Source organism: Gossypium hirsutum, chromosome A09 (assembly GCF_007990345.1).
Source record: "Gossypium hirsutum isolate 1008001.06 chromosome A09, Gossypium_hirsutum_v2.1, whole genome shotgun sequence".
NCBI classification, from domain to species: Eukaryota; Viridiplantae; Streptophyta; class Magnoliopsida; order Malvales; family Malvaceae; genus Gossypium; species Gossypium hirsutum.
The window spans coordinates 53,444,715-53,451,724 of record NC_053432.1 but is presented as its reverse complement, the minus strand read 5'-3'; the positions used below and the strand labels follow the sequence as shown (position 1 = coordinate 53,451,724).

At 36.3% G+C, this 7,010-nt stretch overlaps 1 non-coding gene across 1 annotated transcript; it reads left to right on the top strand.

Annotated features, from left to right (window-relative positions):
* The first annotated feature begins 868 nt into the window (after positions 1 to 868).
* LOC121206896 (small nucleolar RNA R71) lies at positions 869 to 974 on the top strand. The gene has a single exon (XR_005902067.1). It is a non-coding gene; the product is annotated as a small nucleolar RNA R71 (small nucleolar RNA).
* The last annotated feature ends 6,036 nt before the right edge of the window (positions 975 to 7,010 follow it).

The window sequence follows — 7,010 nt, the reverse complement described above, 5'->3', positions numbered from 1 at the left end:
AACAGCTAGTTGACTTTCCCCCTTTTCAACAGGCTCGTCTTCAACATCAATCAATTGGGGTTTCAAAATTTTACCACTTCGCAATGCCACTACCTTTATATGTTCTCTACCCAAATTACTTAAATTCTCAGTATCGCTTGGCAAGGTTCCTTGTGGTCTATTACGAAGCTCCGTAGCTAACTGACCGATTTGGTTTTCCAAATTTTTTAGTGTTGCTACTTGACTTTGGATCAAAGCATCATTCTTCGCTATGTATGCTGTCAACAAGTTCTCCAAACTATTTAATGATTTAGCTTGAGATGGTTTTGGAGCTTACTGATTAAACCCCTGAGATTGGTTGGGTCTATGCTGTACAAAGTTGTTGTTTGGTCCATTTCCTTGGTTGCTCTAAGAAAAGTTGGGGTGATTACGCCATGAAGGATTATAGAAGTTGGACTAAGGTCCTTGTCCAGTCCTATTTTGATGTTGGTTCCCCACATAGTATACTGACTAGGGATTCAATGGGCAATTCTTGAAAGAATGACCTTCCCCACAGTATACACAGGAAACTACTTCAAACGAACTTGGTGGCTAAGCTGCAAAATTATTAGCACCATTAGTGGTAAACTGCTTTAACATAGAGGAAATAGATGATACCTAAGCTGATAACGAAGTGAGAGCATCATCTTCATGAACTCTGGCTATACGTCTTCTTGAAGCTGTTCGATTTGTTGGCCATTAATAGTTGTTGCTCGTGATCCTCTCAATGATCTCATAAGCCTTATTACAAGACTTAGACAAAATTGCACCATTCACAGAAGCATCTACCATCAATCTTGTATGTGCATTAAGACCATTATAGAATGTCTCCAACTAGATACAATAAGGAATCCCATGATGAGGACACTTACGAAGTAACTCCTTGAATCATTCCCAAGCCTTATACAAAGAGTCGTCATCTAATTATTGGAAGTTGTTATCTCGTTTCTCAACTTAGCATTTTTGCTATGCGAGAAATACTTAACCAAAAATCTCTCCACTAATTCTTGTCATGTAGATATAGAACTTGGTGGCAATGAATTGAGCTATGCTCGTGCTCAATCCTGTAACGAGTACGGAAACAACTTCAACCTCAGTGTGCCTTCAGTCACACCAGCTATCTTGAATGAGTTACTCAGCTCCATAAACAATCGAAGGTGGAGATGTGGATCTTCCGTGGGCATACCACTAAATTGGCCCACCGTTTTTAGCATTTGAAACATCACTGGTTTTAATTCGAATTGGGTTGCCTCAATATCTGGCCTTCTAATTCCTGGATTTAACTCATTGAAAAGTGGCACAGCATATTGTCTGATGCATCGATCCCTATCATCGGCAATGAGGATAGGATTCTACACATGTTCGGCTTCATTACCTTGGTCTTGATTTTGATTTCCAAGGTCCATCTCGTTCTGTCTCTGAACTATTCATTCAGGTCGTCTTTTTCTAAAAGTTCACTCAATTTTAGGGTCTATGGGAGTAAATCGATAATCTGATCTATGCCCATAAACACCTAGAAATAAAATTACAAAATTAAAAAGAGTAAGTTAGTACTGTTAGGAATAGCCAAATTGAAAATAAATAATTTCACAAAAATGACTATGGCAACAGTTGACAATCCCCGACAACGGTGCCAAAAACTTGTAATGTTCGGGTTTGTGCAAGTGTACACAATTGTTATCAAGTAATAAGTAAGTATCGAGTTATCGTCTCCATAGGGATTGTATTTGTGCTAAGTCACTTAATTTGTAAAAATGTATTAACAATTTGATAAATAAAAACAATATAATTGAGAAGTGATGAAAAATTAAGTATATGAAACTAAATGCAATGATCCCTAATGCAATTTATCCTAAGTATGCAAACTATATGAATGAGATAGATTTTAGCAGAATTAACACAATAAGCAACAATTATAACATATATAAGCTAGGACAATAACTTTAATTAAACTCAAATTATTATCAATATACTTATCAATATTCAGAAAAACATTCCATGACAACTCGATCTTTCAAGAGTTTGGAAACCACGTTAGGTCCTTTCGGAATCCTTTACTTAGTAAATACTCATTTTACTGATCCTTATTTACTAAGGGTTTTTTAGTATTTTTGCGAGGTAATAGGGACGTGTTAGGTTTGAAGCAGTTTAATCACACAAATCTAAAAACTATGCAGATAACAGAGCTTGCTTAAGGATGTTATGCAACCTGCAATTTAATCAGGTTAGGATCCAAATTGAGCATGCACATTTCAATTATGCATCCATTAATCGTCGACTGGTTAGGAACGCTTAGCTAATTTAGGTGCATTTCAATAACGTATGAACGAAATTCAGACTTGATTTTAATTGAAAACATGATCGATTGAGGCAAAAATATTATAAGCATGAATCAAATAATTATTATTAAATCAAAGTAATCATCCTAGCTTAAATAAAATTAAGCTATCATTGTTGTAAACATTCTTGAATTAAATTGAAGTAAGAAAGATTAAACCCAATTCAGAGTGGCTATCACCCAAGACTCTGACTGATGAGGGCTCCTTCGTTCCTTCGCTTTGCTCCTTTGCTGATAGCTCTCCGAGGTGGCCGACCAAGGGTTCTTTAAGAGGCTAATTTGCTCAAAATCTTTATGCAAATATGATGATAGGTGTGAGGGCTAAGAAGGCTAAGAGAATTAAGAGAGGAGAGAATGATGAATGAGTGAGGGATGAATGAGAAATGAGGGATGATTGAAAAAGTGAGAAAGGGGCTCTTATTTATAGGTGAGGCGTGGGAGCTAGTTTGCTAAAAATAAGAGTGTCCATCTTTCAAAACTCCTTCCAAGGGTGGTCGGCCATGAATTGAGGAATGTGGCTGATTTTGCTTGATTCTTGGTCAATTTGAGTGCCACAACAACTCAGGACTAAGACTCGGTCACCAGCAAATCTTGGGCAAATCTCTGATTTCTTCAACTCTTCAAGGACCTTGTGTAATTAAACCAAAAGATGGTCTATGAACCTCCATATTTAGCTGAATTTTGGGTTGACTTGACCCTCCATTTGGACAGTTTTGTAGTCAAATTAAAGCTCTCAGACCTGGCCAAAAATAAATCAATAAGTTAGAGGTCCAAAGAATTAAATTTTACCAACTTAATTAAATTAATTAAAACCCAAATTATTAATGAAATATTTTAAAATGAATTATTAAATATAATTTTATAGTTTATTATTTAATTTAATCATGCATGGCCCACTTTATGTCATAAAAATATAATATGCTCAATTTAATATAAAATAAGTCATTTTATGCATGAAAACAATATAATAAAGCATAAAATCACATTTCAATAATTTCTATGCCCTGTTTTCATATTTTCACATATTTAATTAATTTATTAAACAATTACTTGGTTTTAACAATAAATTTAAGTAAAAAAGTAATAATTTATATAGGAAAAATCCTTTATATTTTTCAGTTTACACTTACCGACCCTACAGTAGGTTCACAGTCGACTTGGGCAGCATGTGCAACCCTAGAAAACATTGTAACTAAATGGGCCCACATGTCCAGATTGGCCTAGGCCCGTATGGATCACACGGCCTGGCCCAAATTCCCACACTCTAGTGTGGACCCACACATTCGTGTGGCCCACATGACCTAATTCGGTCAAGCCTGTGTGTTGCACACGGCCTACCTAGCCATCACGCCGCTGTGACTAGTGCATGGCTCGGCCTTCATTGACCACACGGGTGGCGTTGACAGTTTGCAATTTTGACTTTTGTCGAATCCAATTTTTTGCATTTTCGGGTACACACCTAGTATCGACTCGATGCAAAACCACTCCCAAGCTTTCCCAAAGCCCAAAATCTACAAAACAACGCTCGAAATTAGACTTCATATCCGATTAAATTGAAACTACGAAACCAAAATACATTCGACATTTACTCTATCACCCCGAACGATTCGATTACAACAATGCGATGGAAGAGCCCCGTTCTTTACGATTCAACACCGCTAAAACCCAGCAATCAGACTAACGACAACAAAGCATTAACTTAAGAATGACACTACACTAAATCCACACTTAAATTGAGAAGTAAAACTTGCCACAACAACCACCCCACGAGCCGAAAGCACCCAAAAGCTTAATCAGGTAAACGCGAAAGGGGAAGACAAGAAAGGGAAAATTTAACAGAATGATGGTGAACAGAATTGACGTGATTCTTTTTGCCAGAGAGAAAAAATATTTGAAAAAAAAAGAAAGATAATAAAATTAAAATAAAATCCAGAGGTTATCAAGAATCCCTCAATTATCTCCACTAACCCACTCCTCAGAATTCCAACTTCACTGAAACACTTGCGCAGTAACGGGCAAAAATAAATTCCCATGCTTGCGCAAGGACTCGAACACCTAACCATAAGCAAACTAACACTCCACTTATCCATCAGACCAACAGGCCTATTCTGTTTAGATTTTAAAAACAATTTAATATAAGCCCGCTGAGTAGAGATAAGGCTTAATTCAAAAAATAACAGAAATTGCCCAAGCTAGAGCTTGAACTTGGGACCTCTCACACACACCCAGAACACTTACCCACTAAAGTAGGTACTCAATTGTCACTTTTTCACAAAAGCAAAAATAAGAATTTTGGGGCGTTACAGCCGGGTTTAGGGTGTGACAGAGTGCGTAAGTATTATTATTTAATATTTATGAGTCAAATATAGTAATATAATAAATTTTGATTTGGTAATTTTATATTTTTTGAATGAATAGTTAAGTTCAAGTAGTATATCCTTAAAGTCAAGTAGTTTTAGAAAATGAGGTATCGGGGCCTCATTTCTATAAACCGAGCCTGTAAATATTTTATTAAATATTTATAGAGTGTTTTTAGATCTATATTAAAATTTGGTTAAGAAATTTTAATGTTTAGATAGTTAATTAATTAAAAAGGACTAATTTGTAAAGGATGTAAAATCTAGTCATTATTGAATTACAGCGATTAGATGGTTTAATTATTAAATGAGGGAGGTTTTATATTGCAATTATACCAATTAAACTATTAGTGGACGGTTTTGGTTAATTAAGTTTATGAAATTTGATTAATTTTAAAAGGGCAAAATTATAAATTTATAATTAAACGAAAATTAAAAGGCAACCTCAACATATTTAGCATTTCAGGGTTTTGAGTGCAGAAACTCACTTGATGTTTTCTAACCTTATCCACTTAGCTTTTCCTCGCACCAGAGCTTTCATTCTCTTGACAGCTAGGAGAGACAACCAATTCATGGGTTAAACTCAAAAATCCAAGTTTGAAATTAATTTTTCTAGAAACATACAGAATCTTTAAAATGGTTTTTGGAAAACCTTAACTTATGTTCTTAAATATCGTTTTTGCAACACCACTAATCTTTATTCGTCACCGAAATAGGGTTATAGAGCATTACCAAACTACCTGCAACACCCCAAACCCGACCTAGACGTTATGACCGAATCTGGCGTGTCACATCGAAGTGTTTTTCTAACAACAAGACTTATCGTTATAAATCCAATTATAAGCCAAAGACCTTTTTGATACTATTACCAAATTATCTCGTTACCAATGTATGCCATACTATTTGCTTATGATATATTAACTCAACTTAAACCACAGAAGCATTTTAAAAACTTTGATGTTTAACGCTCGTGTTCTTCTGGAAACCATGAATATTTTGAAAACTTGTGTTTTCCTAGAGTAGCATTTTAATATAAGAAACCAAAAGCCCAATTAAAACTTAAACCCACAAATGGCCTTATTACATGATCGTAACCCAATAGGAAATTTAAAAATAAATAAAGTCAAGTTGCAAATCAACTGCAACTATGTAGCTACCTCCGAGTCCCTCGTGGCTCCAAATCACCTAAGGCTGGTGATTACCTACACAGTTAAAAGAAAGGGTGAGTTTACGAGAACTCAGTGTGTAATCCATTATCGGTCAAATAGTAACCAGTGTATGCGGTAATAGTGTGGGCCTTAGCCCTATACAATATCGTATGGGCCTAAACCTAATACAGTATTAGTACAGTGCAAATATGCAACCCATCCTAAATCTGTCCAGCACACCACCCATACCAACCAACACACCATGTGGGATATAATTTGACCTACCCAACCAGCACACCAATATCACAGCAAAGCTGCCAGTAATAATAACGCAGCACAGCTGCCAATAACAGTAAGTGTGGCAAGCCACCAGTAATAGTAAACGTGACATAGTCACCAATACAGTACTTCCTCCATATCAAAACCCCAACCCCATGCAGTATGTCATGTCATAAATAACACGTGTATGCAAAGACACACTCAGTACAGTCATAACAATATCATACAGTTATCAATCAACCAATCTCTAGGGATATGACAGTCATTTTCGTCCATTAGGGGTAAAACGATAATTTTTCCTATTTTGGTTATTTCACTACTTTTGGTGTCTCGATACAGATTGTAACCTCTTAGAAGATCTGCCATCGTCTTGAGCGACTCATATAACTTATATGGCCAAATGGTGAAAATGGGCCCAAAGGCCATCGTCGGCACAAGTGCGCCCATGACGGCCCAAGCCCACGAGCCCATGCCTTGTGGGCTCGATTTACCACACGAGCATTCGCACGCTAGTGAGGCCTCAAATGCCAAAGTTTTAGCTTTTCAGCTTTCGCCGATTCGCAGTAAAATAGGAGTGTAAATACACACCTATTCTGATTTTCTGACAATAACGATTTACGGTGTACAGTTACACACCTGCTATGGATTGTAGTTGAAACGCTTCCAAGATTAAACACCGACGATAACAACAACCCCATCAATAGTCTCAAACCCTCGTTAATCCATCATCATAATATTGAAAATGTTTTAATCAAACTAACTCTACTTACCAATCAACAACTGCAACCACCTCTAGCCCCCAAAACCCCGTATTCTTTTCAATGCTATTACCTTCACAAGAACTATTAACCGATACATAAGAATCTACAA